At 42.5% G+C, this 13,192-nt stretch overlaps 1 protein-coding gene across 50 annotated transcripts in view; it reads right to left on the bottom strand.

Moving 5' to 3' along the window:
* Positions 1–13,192, bottom strand: part of LOC108590228 (uncharacterized) — a 118,263-nt gene that overhangs the window by 56,107 nt on the left and 48,964 nt on the right. For 32 of the 50 annotated variants that reach the window (XR_013522580.1, XR_013522578.1, XR_013522576.1 and 29 more), the window contains 8 exons: positions 10,482–10,594; positions 9,844–10,029; positions 8,539–8,742; positions 8,160–8,248; positions 7,564–7,629; positions 6,098–6,215; positions 5,074–5,167; positions 1,993–2,065 (listed from right to left, as the gene is read on the bottom strand). The gene's annotated coding sequence lies outside the window, so the exon portion shown is untranslated. Of the gene's footprint in view, positions 1–1,992; positions 2,066–3,332; positions 3,391–5,073; positions 5,168–6,097; positions 6,216–6,754; positions 6,848–7,563; positions 7,630–8,140; positions 8,249–8,526; positions 8,743–9,843; positions 10,030–10,481; positions 10,595–13,192 lie in introns of all 50 variants that reach the window. The other 18 variants (XR_013522579.1, XM_078338524.1, XM_078338529.1 and 15 more) reach the window with 9 other exon arrangements.

Below are 13,192 nucleotides of genomic sequence, written 5' to 3'. Positions count from 1 at the left end.
AAAGACACAGACAATATAATATTTTTAAGAGGTGGGCAGGGTGGGATTATCTGTAAGGAAGACAGAGTAATAAGCGAAAAAGTGGCTGAACAAAGTGGCTCATGCCTGTAATCTGAGCACTCTGGGAAGCCAAGGAAGGCAGATCACGAGGTCAGGAGTTTGAGACCAGTCTGGCCAACATGGTGAAACCCCATCTCTACTAAAAAAAATAGAAAAATTAGCCAGGCATAGTGGCGGACATCTGTGATCCCAGCTACTCAGGAGTCTGAAGCAGGAGAATCGCTTGAACCAGAGAGGCAGAGACTGCAGTGAGCCGAGACTGTGCCCCTGCACTCCAGCCTGGGTGACAAGAGAAAGATGAAAGAGAGAGAGAGAGAGAGAGAGAGAGAGAGAGAGAGAGAGAGAGAGAGAGAGAGCGCTAGCTCAGGATGAAGCTGCCGGCTGGCACTCTCTAGTGTAGAGAGGATGAGGGCAGGGGCCTTGAGAGACTGAAAATGAGACAGAGAGGAGCCAAGGAAGAGTCCACAAGATTTGAACGTTTTTATAAAAAATGGGGGTGGGGCAGAGAACAATAACCTAGAATTCTGCTGAGAAGCAGAATAAAAATGGGGCAGAGAGTAACTTTGGGTGGCAAAAGATGTTGAATGAAAAATTAAAACTAAGTATTCTGAAGTGTTGATGAAGTATTTATGGAACAAGATAGAAAAGACAGGTTGGCTGAGGTTGTACCTTCAAATGCCCAGTGGTGGCTACTGCCGAAGCTCTCCCCGTTACTACAGAGTGGCACCCAGGCACAGCTAAAGCCCAAAGAAAACAGGCTTCCCAATGGTGTCAATCCTCCTGCAGAAAACCTTTGACTGTACAGAAACATTTACTCAGTAAAAAGCATATGGGGTTCCATTACCCGACTCTCTCCTCTTATGTAGGATTAAAATTTCCATAATCCATGCATATTAAAAACTGTAGGATGGCTAGGCATGGTAGCTCACATCTGTAATCCCAGCAATTTGGAACACTGAGGCAGCTGAACCACCTGAGGTCAGGAGTTTGAGAGGAGCCTGACCAAGGCAAAGCTCTGTCTCTACTGAAAATATAAAATTAGCTGAGTGTGGTTGTCATGCCTACAATCCCAGCTGTCAGGAGGCTGAGGCAGGAGAATCATTGAAACTGGGAGGCAGAGGTTGCAGTGAACTGAGATCCCCCCATTGCACTCCAGCCTGGGTGACAGAATGAGACTCCATCTAAATTTAAAAAAAAAAAAAAAAAAAGTAAGAGAGTCCAGGTGTAGTGGCTCATGCCTGTAATCCCAACATGTTGGGAGGAGGAGGAATCTACTCAGGTCTGGAGTTTTAGGCTAGTCTGGACAAAATGATGAAACCCCATCTCTACTAAAAATACAAATATTAGCCAGGCATGGTGGCAGGTGCCTACAATCCCAGCTATTTGAATGGCTGAGGCAAGACAAACGCTTGAACCTGGAGGTGAAGGTTGCAGTGAGCCAAGCCAGTGCCACTCTGCACTCTAGCCTGAGCAACAACACTGAAACTCCATCACCAAAAAAAAAAAAAAAAGTAAGAGAAAGCTTGAGCTGAGTCCTACTCATTGTATTTACTTTCCTAAGATAAAACATCATGAAAAACATTACCACCAGGTGTGGTGGCTCACATCTGTAATGTCAGCACTTTGGGAGGCCAAAACGTGGGAATCACAGAATGAGGAGTTCAAGACAAGCCTGGCCAGCATGGTGAAACCCATCTCTACTAAAAAAATACAAAAATTAGCCATACATGGTGGTGTGTGCCTGTAATCTCAGCTACTCGGGAGAGTGAGGCAAGAAAATGACTTGAATCTGGGAGGCGGAGGTTGCAGAGAGCCACTGTTCTCCAGCCTGGGTGACAGAGCAAGACTCCATATAAAGAAAATGAAACAAAACAAAACAAAACAAAAGACATTACTCAGTAACATACTTTAAAGGAGGAAAAAAAGGCTTACCAAATTTTTTTGCAGAAAAGCTGATCTACTGTCTTTCTTAATTTGGTGATTCTGGTACACCATTCTTCCTTTGCTGTCAAAAATCACAAAAATACAAGCTTTCTCAATGTAATCGGTTTACTAACTTGGGTTGTTAAATATTGTTGTTATTATTATTTTTTAAGACGGGATTTCACCATGTTGGTCAGGCTGGTCTTGAACTCCCGACCTCAGGTGATCCGCCACCTTGGCCTTCAAAGTGCTTGATTACAGGTGTGAGCCACCATGCCCAGTCTAAATATTATTATAAGATAGGCAGTATTTTTTCATTCCTGTGACTAAAATTATTTCTAAGATTCCAGAATGTACTTATCACTGAAACAATGCTAACACTGAACAAAAAAAGGAAGAACCAGACATTCATTAAAGCTGGAAAAAAGCACAACTCGGTGTGCTCAAGAACAGCTACCAGGCCAGGCACAGTGGCTCACGCCTGTAATCCCGGCACTTTGGGAGGCCAAAGCGGGCAGATCACCTGAGGTCAGGAGTTCAAGACCAGCCTGGCCAACATGGCGAAACCCCATCTCCACTACAAATACAAAAATTAGGCAGCCATGGTGGCAGGTGCCTATAATCCCAGCTACTTGAAACATGAAGTAGGAAGATTTGCTTGAACCCAGAAGGTGGGAGGATACAGCAAGCTGAGATCATGCCACTGCAGTCCAGCATGGGCAACCCAGCAAAACTCCATCTCAATAAATAAACAAACAGCTAGCAGGCGACATTTTCTATGGAGAGACTAGGGACATGATCTTGCTGGCAATCTAAAATTTAGATTTTAGTAAATCTAAACAGTTTAATTCCCTTCTGTTTTGTCCCTACACCACACCAGAGCCAAAACTAGTGAGAAAATAAATTCTCTTTCTTTGAAAACACATCTAACACTTAAGACATGATATGTATGGCTCCATACTCTAAAAGGAAACCTTCTTATGTTCTGGGTATCATGAGCATTTGATGAATGCTTGTTCACTTGACTGGCATAGACTTCAACAATAAACTGTTTGATGCACTAGGCCAAATAAATCTCGCATCTGAGAAGTAGGACAAAGATTGTTGTTTTACTTCTGTCTACCCATAATCCAGTATCTACATGTATTTATAATGGGTTAATACAAAGACAATGAGTTGACTGTTTTAGAGAGTATTAGAATTTGACAACATGAATTCTCTTATCCTGGAAAATAATTAATAGTTAGAGACATTATTTCATGTGGAAGGTACCATTAAAGAAATCAATGTTAATCATTCAATAATTATTGCACATAATCTTCTCATCTGACTTAAGACTGAAGAAGTACCTCCTGAAGCTGGTTTATCAAGCTGTAAATCTTCAGTTATTGAATTCATCGCTCATGTCTAAAAGGTGAGAATATTTAATATTCACTAGGCAATATTTAGCAAAGTAATATCCATTAGTACATATTTAATATTTAATCACCAAGGGTGGTTTTGAAAAGAAAAGACAGGCTGGGCACAGTAACTCCTGCCTGTAATCCCAACACTTTGGAAAGCTGAGGCAGAAAGATCACAAGGTCAAAAGTTTGAGACCAACCAGGCCAACATCTCTACTAAAACCCCATCTCTACTAAAAATATAAAACTTAGCTGGGCGTGTTGGCAGGAACCTGGAATCGCAGCTACTCAGGAGGCTGAGCTGGAGAATTGCTTGCACCCAAGAAGGCGAGGTTGCAGTGAGCTGAGATCACATCACTGCACTGCAGCCTGGGTGACAGAGCAAGACTCCCTCTCAGAAAAAAATTAAGACAATCTGAATGCTTGAGCACAACTAAATCTTCAGTTGAGGTTTCTACAGAGTAACAAAAAAAAATCATTGCAAATTGCCTCATAAGTTGCTTCATGGAGCATGTGTCCTCACAAGTAAAGTGGTAATTTGGCAACACACAGCTCTTTGAAGCATACTACAAAAATTGCAAATGGGATCCTTTAATATTGCATTGCATTCAAGGCTATTTTCCTCTACATATCTATAAAAACAATCACATATTCCCACATGTGCTTTAAAAATCTCAGGCCTAAAAGCAAGACATGGATACCATTTTCTTCAGCAAAAGTAACACAACATTGTAAAAGAAAATGTAAGTTGCAGCCAGTCAGGTGTGGGCGGTGTTCATGTTTCAAAAGCTAACACTGCCATCACTGACTTAAAGCTGGACCCAGATAAATTGAAAAGAGGAAGATAAAAAATACATAAAATAGGCTGGGCACAGCGGCTCATGCCTGTAATCCCAGCACTTTGGAAGGCCAAGGAAGGTGTACCACAAGGTCAGGATTTTGAAACCAGCCTGGCCCATATGGAGACTGAGGCAGTAAAACTGCTTGAACCCAGGAGGCAGAGGTTAAAGTGAGCCGAGATCATGCCACTACACTCCAGCCGAGGCGACAAGAGTGAAAACTCTGTCTCACAAAGAAAAAACATTCCTCTGGGAAGTCCTTCTATATAAAGGTCTTCAACATGAGACTGGAGAAAAGGGTACAGGATCATCAACAGACCAGTGGCTTTTATTGTTTGAGCTGTAAGGACAAAAAGAAAAAGGGAGATCATTTAAACACAACCTGTATTGCTCTTTAACTTCATTTTTCAGATGGAGTCTCGCTCTGTTGCCAGGCTGCAGTCAAGTGGCGCAATCTCAGCTCTCTGCAACCTCCATGTCCCGGGTTCAAGTGATTCTCCTGCCTAAGGCTCCTGAGTAGCTGGGACTACATGTGCCCGCCACCATGCTCAGCTAATTTTTATACTTTCAGTAGAGACGAAATTTCATCATGTTGGCCAGGATGGTCTCGATCTTCTGACCTTGTGATCCACCCGCCTTGGACTCCCAAAGTGCTGGGATCACAGGCATGAGCCACTGAGCCAGGCATTGCTCTTGAACTTTTATAATTTGATCTTTACTTCTGTTATTGTAATTCAGTCCAAAGAAAAATAGTGTGAGAAAAATAAAAATAACACCAAAAATGCTAATATTCTGTTCATCAAAGTTTGCAGTGAAATATCCCATTACAGCCAGGCAGGGTGACTTACCTCTGTAATCCTAGCATTTGGAAGGCCAATGCAGGTGAATCGCCTGAGGTCAGGAATTGAGGACCAGGCTGGCCAACATGTCAAAACTGCATCGCTATGAAAAATACACAAATTAGCCAGTTATGGTGGTGAGTGCTTGTCATCTTAGCTACTTGGGAAGCTGAGATAGGAGAATCACCTAAACCTAGGAGGCAGAGGTTGCAGTGAGCTAAGATCACCATTGCATTCTAGCATGGGTGACAAGAGCAAAACTCCAGCTCAAAAAGAAAAGAAAAGATAGGTAGATCCCATGACTTTAAGGTAATGTAGATACAGCCAAACTGTCTAAAGAAATCTGAACCACATTATAAAGTGAGAAAAACATACCAGCTGATATTATTTAATGCATATAGTACTAAATGGAAGAGGTAATATTTTCAAAACATAAACATGAGTGTAACCTTATTGGACTTACAAAAATAATTTTTTTAGTAACAGAAACAGAAGATTCCCTGAACTGCAACTTTTAAGCTAGCATTTATTTACTCAAGACTCAACTAACATAACAGCTATAAAAAGTCAAGAGCTGGGCTGGGCATGGTGGCTCATGCCTCTAATCCCCGCATTTTGGGAAGCTGAGGCAGGCAAATCACCTGAGGTAGACCGTTCCAGACTAGCCTGACCAACACGAAAAAAAACCCATCTCTAATAAAATATAAAATTAACTGTGGCATATGCCTGTAATCCCAGCTACTCTGGAGGCTGAGGCAGAAGAATAGCTTGAACCCGGGAAGCAGAGGTTGCAGTGAGTCGAGATTGAGCTATTGCTCTACAGCCTGGGCAACAAGAGCAAAACTCCATCTCAAAAAAGAAAAAAGTCAAGTGTTAGCCAGGTGGGAGTGGCTCGCACCTGTAACCTCAGCACTGTGGGAGGCCAAGGTGGGTGGATCCCCTGAGGTCAGGAGTTTGAGACTAGCCTGGCCAACATGGTGAAACCCCATCTCTACCAAAAATACAAAAATTAGCTGGGCATGGTGGCACTCACCTGTAGTCCTAGCCACTAGGGAAGCTGAGGCAAGAGGATAAATTCAACCTGAGAAGTGGAGGTTTCAGTCAGCTGAGATCACACCACTGCGCTCCAGCCTGAGTGAAAGAGGAAGACTCTGTTTCAAAGAAAAAAAAAAAAAGAAAAGTCAAGAGCATGGGGAATATTCAAATCACACATAACCAACAGTCTCCCATCAAAACAGCTCCATTTCTTTGCTATCAGTATGTGTTAAGGTCTATCTGCTAAACACTGATATTTGTACTCATGTTTCAAGTGCACATTAGTGCTTAGATTTAATATCCTTTGCTGTACACTAAACTTGAATATCATACTTTCATATTACAAAAAAAGTATCTTTCCCTAAGGCAATTACTATTAATAATGCTTTAAAATTATAAAGTGTGAAGATAGTTTTTATAATTTCACAACAGCTGAACATTGTCTTTAAACAAAATAATCTAATAAACCACCATCACAACAAAAGTCCCACAACATAATCAGTTTCACCTGATAAAAGCACTGATATTTATAAAAATTATCAGTTAATTTATAAAACAGTAAATTTATAAAACTTTAACAGCAAATGATTTTTACTCAGAATAGTACTAAATTAACAATATCATAAAATCATAGGCCAGATGTAGTGGCTCACACCTGAATTTCCAGCACTTTGTGAGGCCAAGCCGGATAGATCACTTGAGGTCAGGAGTTCAAGACCAGTCCGGCCAACATGGTGAAACCCTGTCTCTACCAAAAATACACAGGTTAACTGAGCATGGTGGTACACGCCTGTGATCCCCGCTACTTGGGAGGCTGAGGCAGAAGAATTGCTTGAAACCATGAGGCAGAGGTTATAGTGAGCCAAGATCTCATGCCACTGCACTTCAGTCTGTGCAACAGAGCAAGATTCTGCCTCAAAAAATAAATAAGTAAATTAAAACATAAGCAAGATGAATTTATTATGTATTTATATATCTGGTATTATGTGAAGCAGTGTAGCATGCTATCAAATCTTCGAGATAGATCTTCAGTTCTCACGACCACTAAAGAGCATACTAAGGCTCAGACAGAATAAGAGACTTGGCCAAGCTGACCTCATGATCTGCCCGCCTTGGCCTCCCAAAGTGCTGGGATTACAGGCATTAGCCACCATGCCCAACCAAATACCGAATTTAACAAAGCATGTAAAAAGAAACAGTTAGTTTAAAAAAAAAAACAATATTAATTAAATCCCTAAGATCCAGGGCTTTGCAATAAATATGTAAATAAATCGCCAATATTCATGCTGAAAGTTTAAAAGAAATGCTAACTGATAATTTAAAAAATACAACTTTTCCTTAGCTTTGCAGTAATCTGGAAAGAAAGTTTCTAATATTTAGACAGACACTACAAGATGAACTGTGACTCCATTGTATAAACACTCATGAACAAAATATTACAGGACTTTTCCAGTTTAGACATACCATATTTTCTTTCAGATAGTTCTTCAATGTGTTTACATAGATCAGCGATACCATCATTGCATTTCTCTGAAAATTGAGCAAAGGTTGATTGTCAATAATATGTCCCTACGTCAGAGCAACATTCACGTATAATGACTTATTTCCTATATTTTACATCTCAACAGTCCATATCATTTTACTGCTTTTGAAAAAATTTTTCCCTTTTTTGGTGGTTCTTATAATTAGTTTAATTGGAGACTGTAAGAAAAGTTTTAAAGTTTAGTACCTCTTTTTATCCTTTTAATTTCTGAAAAGGAGGAGGGCAGAAAAGATCCATCAAATTAAGTAACAAGGAGGCCACAACGACAATGTCTCCAGGGGTCTTTTAGCAAACTTCCTAAAACATGTCTCACTTGTGTGGAAATAAGACTTTACAGCAGCCAGTGAGGCCATGTAGGCCTGTAATCCTAGCACTTAGGGAGCAGAGGTAAGTGGATCGCTCTGAGCTGAGGGCAACATAGCAGAAACTTCCGTCCCCTCCCCCACCTTCCACTGCCCCCTCCATGTGCCCATCTCATCCGAAAATACAAAACTTAACCAGACATGGTGGCAGGCACCTGTAGTCCCAGGTACTCAGGAGGTTGAGGTAGAAGAATCACTTGAACCCAGGAGACAAAGGTTGCAGGGAACGAAGACTGCAGCCAGCCTGTGCAAAAGAGCAAGACTCCATGTCAAAAAAGAAAACCCCAAAGCAAAAATCCCAACCCTTTTCCTCCCAATCACTGAAACACCAGGAAGGTGTAATAGTTTTGTGGCATACCTGTAATAGGCTGATAGTGACCCCCCAAGATGCTCATAACCTAATCCCAGGAACCGGTGAACATGACCTCATACGGTAAAAGGGGCTTTAGAGATATAATGAAGTTAAGGACTTTTGGCCAGGAAGATTATTCTGGCTTGTCACAGTGGGGTTGATGTACTCACCCAGATCCTTACCAGAGCAGAGCAGGTGATGGAGAGCGATGGGAAGTGTAGTGATGGAAGCAGGTACCTCCAGTCATTCAAGAAGGGCAGCACAAGCTGAGGATTCCAGGAAGCCTCCAGGGCCAGAAACTCATTCTCCTTCAGAGCCTGGGAAGGTACCTGCCCTGCTCCCATCTTGAGTCAGTGGAACCGAATTTAGAATTCTGGCCTTCAGAACTGTAAGGGAATACATCTGTGTTGCTTTTTTTTTTTTTAACGACAGAGTTTTCCTCTTTTTACCCAGGCTGGAGTGTGATGGCACGATCTCGGCTCACTGAAACCTCCGCCTTCCAGGTTGAAGCAATTCTCCTGCCTCAGCCTTCTGAGTAGCTGGGATTACAGGCATGCACTATCACACCCAGCTATTTTTATATTTTTATTAGAGGTGGAGTTTCTCCATGTTGGTCAGGCTGGTCTCGAACTCCCAACCTCAGGTGATCCGCCCGCCTCAGACTCCCAGTGTTGGATTACAGGCATGAGCTACCATGCCCAGCTACATCTATGTTGTTTTAAGCCCTAAGTGTGTGGTAATTTGTTGCAGCAGAAACAGGAAACTAGTATCATAGTGAAGCCTCAAAACCCACCTGAAGGGGCTGGGTGCAGTGGTTCATGTCTGTAATCCCAGCATTTTGGGAGGTCAAAGTGGGCAGATCACTTGAGGCCAGAAGTTCGAGACTGGCCTGGTCAACATGGTGAAACCCTGTCTCTGCAAAAAAACTAGCTGGTGTGGTGGCATGGCACATGCCTGTAATCTCAGCTACTTGGAAGGCTAAGACATGGGAACTGTTTGAACCTGAAGAGGGGGAGGCGGAGGTTGTAGTGAGCCAAGATTGTGCCACTGCACTCCAGCCTGGGTGAGAGAGCCAGACTCCATCTCAAAACAAACAAACAACCCCACCTGAACAAAGTTTCCAGTTCGGTCAGCAGTCCCTCACCCAATCCCCAGAAGTAGACCTTTCTTCTTTATGGGTTTTTTTTTTTTTTTTTTTTTGGAGATGGAGTCTCACTCTGTTGCCCAAGCTAGAGTGCAGTGACATGATCTTGGTTCACTGCAAACTCTGCCTGCCTGGATCAAGCCATTCTCCTCTCTCAGCCTCCTGAGTAGCTGGGATTAAAGGCAAGTGCCACCACACCTGGCTAATTTTTGTGTTTTTAGTAGAGACAGGTTTTGCCATGTTGCCCAGGCTCTACTCAAACTCCTGGCTTCAAGCGATCCACCTGTCTTAGCTTCCCAAAGTGCTGGGATTACCGGTGTGAGCTATGGCACTCAGCACTCACCAAGGCCTTTGACAACATGCTTTTCCAGGTGATCGGTCCTTGTCTGGTCTGGCTCTGCCACACTCTCCACTGCACCAAGTTGGAATCCTTAGCTACTTTTCAGAAGAGGAGGGTGTGTACTTTAATCCCAGCTCAGTATGGTTCAGATCTGCATTTAACTCATGGAACCTGGCTGCTTCCCAAGCCCTGGAGATAAAAAGGGTCTCTCTGTGGGTATGATACAAGATGAGCCAAGATCATGCCACTGCACTCCAGCCTGGCCTACAACAGCGAGACTCCATCTCAAGAAAACAAAAACAAAACAAAAAAAACAGACTCCATCTAAAAGAAAAACAAAGACAAAACAAAAACAAATGTGGCACGGCAAAGAAAATAATTACTGTGTTAAACACAGTTTCATAAAAAATAAAAGACAATATAATAAGCTGTCTTTTTAGATTAGTACAATTGTTATTCTTATTTTACAGCTAAAAAATGAGTTCGGGGCAAGTGTAATGGCTCACATCTGTAATCACAGCATTTTGAGAGGCTAAGGCAGGTGGATCATGAGGTCAGAAGATCAAGACGATCTCTGCCAAAACGGTGAAACCCCATCACTACTAAAAATACAAAAATTAGCTGGATGTGGTGGCACATACCTGTAGTCCAAGCTACTCAGGAGGCTGAGGCAGGAGAATCACTTGAACCCAAGAGGTGGAGGTTGCAGTGATCCAAGATGATGACACCACAACAAAAGAGCAAGACCCCAACTCTAAAAAATAAATAAAATAAGTAAAAGAGAAATAGTCTCAGAGAATGTTATTTGATTGGACTATGATGCATCTCTGGACAGAGAAGCTGAGATCAGACTTCATGTGTAACTCCCCTAGCCTACCAGGGTGCCTCTCATAAAAGGAAGACATATAAATTTGGCCTAATATACAAAGATGCTGGAACAGTCAATTCTACATACAGTACTTCCATGTTCATCAAGGGAAACCTTAAGGGAAGGTGAAAATGCTTCTTGAAGGGACTGGACACCAGTGCCCTTACTTGTTCAGCACCACTGCCACCCCGGACGTGTATTCTTCTTGCCTCAGCCTAGTTACGTGTGACCCCCTAATACCTTTCCCAGCCAGGGACCCCAGGAGCATCCTTCACCACTGCTCATCCTGGGCCGGGCAGGGCAGGGCAGAGCAGGGCAGGGAAGGGCAAGGCAAGGCAAGGCAATTTGAGGCAGGGCAGGGCAGGGCAAGGCAATTCCAGGCAAGGAAATTCAAGGCAAGTCAAGGCAGGGCAGGGCAATTCCAGGCAAGGCAATTTAAAGCAAGGCAGGACAGGGTAGGGCAGGGCAATTCCAGGCAGGGCAATTCAAGCCATGGCAAGGCAGGGCAGGGCTGTCCCAGGCAGGGCAATTCGAGGCAAGTCAAGGCAGGGCAGGGAAGGATAATTTGAGGCATGGCAAGGCAGGGCAGGGCAGGGCAATTCCAGGCAAGGCAATTCAAGGCAAGGCAGGGCAGGAAAGGGCAATTCCAGGCAAGGCAATTTGAGGCAAGGCAAGGCAGGGCAATTATTCATGATCAAAGTAAGGCATATTGAATAAAAAATTAAATGTCCTTTATACCCTATTAAACAAAAAACTTTTTGAGGAATATATTTAGCATTAGTAATGATGGGCTGCAATTGACATGTATATGCATTATTCAGTCTTTCTCATGGCCAGTTTCTCAGTGGTTAACAAGAACTTTAAAGATGTTAACTCCCTTTAGCCCAGTAATTCCATTTCCTGAGGAAATAATCACAAATTTGGGCAAAGTGAGCAGCATGTCGTCTGCAGAACTACTTACGGTGTTGATGAGAAAACACGCTTTGTCACACTATGCTGGACCCTCATCTTCAAACTGGGCAAATGTAATTTGCAGATTTGTATCATGCTAATTTATCTTCTTTCCCGAAACAGATTTTTATCCAGGAATGAGAATGATTTACATGATTTATGTTCACATCCTGGGGCCCTTGATGCAGCACAGATAGTCCCCAACTTACTATATGATTCAACTCACAATTGCTCAACTTTACGGTCATGCAGAAGCAATATGCATTCAGTACAAGTTGTACTTTGAGTACCCATACAACCAACCTGGTGTTCACTTTCAGTACCATATTCTATGAATTACATGAGATGTGTAACACCTTATGATTAAAAAAGGCTTGGTGTTAGATAATTTTGCCCAGGAGTAAGTCAATGTAAATGTTCTCAGCATGTTTAAGGTAGGCTAGGCCAAGCAATGGTGTTCAGTAGGCTAAGTATATTAAGTGCATTTTCAACTTACAATATTTTCAATTTCTCATTGATTGGGACAGAACCCATGGTAAGTTGGGGGACCATTTGTATTAATTTTTCCATTTTCTTCAGAAGCAAAGGAAAATGAGGCCTGATGTAGAAAGGATTTGAGGTGGCTATGCCAAGATCCTGGAACCCTGATTCTAGATTATTCTCCCAGCATCCTCAGCATTATCTCCTACTCGTATCCCATTTCAAGGGCTCTTGTTTCCCCCATGGATTCAGCATTGGTCCCTAAATCTGTTACCTTCAGAACTGACTTGAGCCACAATGCCGGCTGTGAACTTTGAAACACCTCCTGATTCCTCAGAATCATAAGTCCACCTGCCTAAAATGAACATCATTAACCCTATTGAACTAAATTTCCTTTCTGCCCCTTATTCCAACTCTGGCCCTGCTCAGGAGTTTTTACTTTATTACAGGAGAATCACTTAGCATTCTTAAATAAGAAAACACCCTGTAATCCCAGCACTTTTGGAGGCCGAGGCGGGTGGATCACAAGGTCAAGAGATCGAGACCATCCTGGTCAACATGGTGAAACCCCGTCTCTACTAAAAATACAAAAAATTAGCTGGGCATGGTGGCGCATGCCTGTAATCCCAGCTACTCAGGAGGCTGAGGCAGGAGAATTGCCTTAACCCAGGAGGCGGAGGTTGCGGTGAGCCGAGATCGCGCCATTGCACTCCAGCCTGGGTAACAAGAGCAAAACTCCATCTCAAAAAAAAAAAGAAAAGAAAAAGGAAAACAAAAATTCAAGCTTTTATGTTAGAAAATTTAGACAATAATGAGATTCAGAATGAGTAGAGATCAAAGGTAAAGACACCAATTAGGAGGTCTTTGGAGTAGTGTCAATTTCTTAATTAGCTTGGAATCCCTAACATGTAGCATATCTAAAATGTCATGAGAGTTCAGCAAAGAGAATCAAATAGAAAATTCTGCAATAATCAATGAAGGCAATTGAACCAGCACCACAGAAAGATTTATCAGTAATTAGCATGAAATCTAATCTGCCTTTTTGTTTTATGT

Source organism: Callithrix jacchus, chromosome 9 (assembly GCF_049354715.1).
Source record: "Callithrix jacchus isolate 240 chromosome 9, calJac240_pri, whole genome shotgun sequence".
Taxonomy (NCBI): domain Eukaryota; kingdom Metazoa; phylum Chordata; class Mammalia; order Primates; family Cebidae; genus Callithrix; species Callithrix jacchus.
The sequence above is the reverse complement of the archived record's forward strand: the minus strand, read 5'-3'. Positions and strand labels throughout refer to the sequence as shown.